Genomic DNA, 1,492 nt, shown 5'->3' with positions numbered 1-1,492 from the left:
TGTCCTAAACAGGATCAAGCATGCTCTGATACCAACTTGTAACACTCCGATCCGGCCGACTAGGCCGCGGTCGAAGCCTTACGTCGCTCGGTCCACTTCCTGGCCGAACCTCTTAATTTTCGCCCTTTAATTATAATATCGCCTAAAGGCGAGGGCTAACTTAGACCTTAGCTAAAGACTTTCTTAGCCCTTTATACCCTAGAACCTTTCAACAGATACGCAGTCGATTATTCTCTAATTAACCATTGGTCTAAAACCAATCTAACACTTGTCTGGTCGAATCACCTTAGCCTTGGTCAGTTTCCACAACTCCCGATTAGCTTAAAGGTCAATCCTAAACCCAAACCAAGTCATACGATTCTGAGGTTCCATTCCCCTAAACCATTCAATCTAGATCTATGCAGGTATTGCAAGATCTTACCCTTGCCACATCTACGGAGCTCATTAGCTCATCGGTCCTCCATTGACTCGAATTGCTCTTGCTTGATAGCTGGACCACGATCACTCAATGATCTTACTTAAGGTCCTTATCTTGATTCCTGCATCAAACAGCTCCCCTAGGTACTTAGTCATTCAAACAACCATCCCCACAGACATAAGTAACCCTTGAGAAGTCTTTGAAAGGATAAGGATATACATCTGGCCTTTCTCGGCTCATGCACAATCTGCAATCCTTTTGCCGCAATAGTACCAAGTCCATCTTCTGGACTAACAAAGCTCATTAGATCCTAAGTCAATCAACTAACCATCCCCACATGACTTGGAACTGATGAGTCTTCATCTGGGACTTAACCCAGACAACAGATATGACGTGTTCATACCAACCGATGCATTCATTAATCAGGTTAGTTCCGACACCTTGAACCATAATCCAGAGGCCAGGTCGTCCATACTCAACCATGATCAGATCTTACACGGCTATCCTTGAACAATCACACTTAAGCTCAATACTTATGGTCTACGACACATAGTACTAGCCATACACTTCGTCATGACTCTTAGCCAATCTCGAAGTTATCAACACCAAGGTTGATATCTTAGAAGCATCACATCAATACTCTTACTCCAGCAACGTGACTATCCCTACTAGTGCTCGGCCATCGAAACATCGTCATGAAACATGATCCGACCACTAGACTTGATAAGCCATCGTCTACTTAGCAGGGATGGACATAACCGGCCTTCCATTGCCATCATGTGGGTCTACGCCCTACATAAGGGATATGGCGCCTATCCTACTCACCAATCCGAAGTTGATTGTAAGATATCCTACTTAGCCTTTGCGGCTAGAACCATCCATCCACTAACCATGGATTATGGTTCATACATCAATCATGTTGTACGGATTGCACTAGCCTTTAAGGCCTTCGCTATTTCCTTACACTCATGTATTAACCAAACTGACAACCCATTGCCATCATGTGGGTCCACGCCCAACATAATGCATGTGGTGTCCTTTTAACCATCGAATCACTCGTACCCTTTTCGGTCC

The sequence above is a fragment of the Brassica oleracea genome, chromosome C2 (assembly GCF_000695525.1).
Source record: "Brassica oleracea var. oleracea cultivar TO1000 chromosome C2, BOL, whole genome shotgun sequence".
NCBI lineage: Eukaryota > Viridiplantae > Streptophyta > Magnoliopsida > Brassicales > Brassicaceae > Brassica > Brassica oleracea.
The sequence above is the reverse complement of the archived record's forward strand: the minus strand, read 5'-3'. Positions refer to the sequence as shown.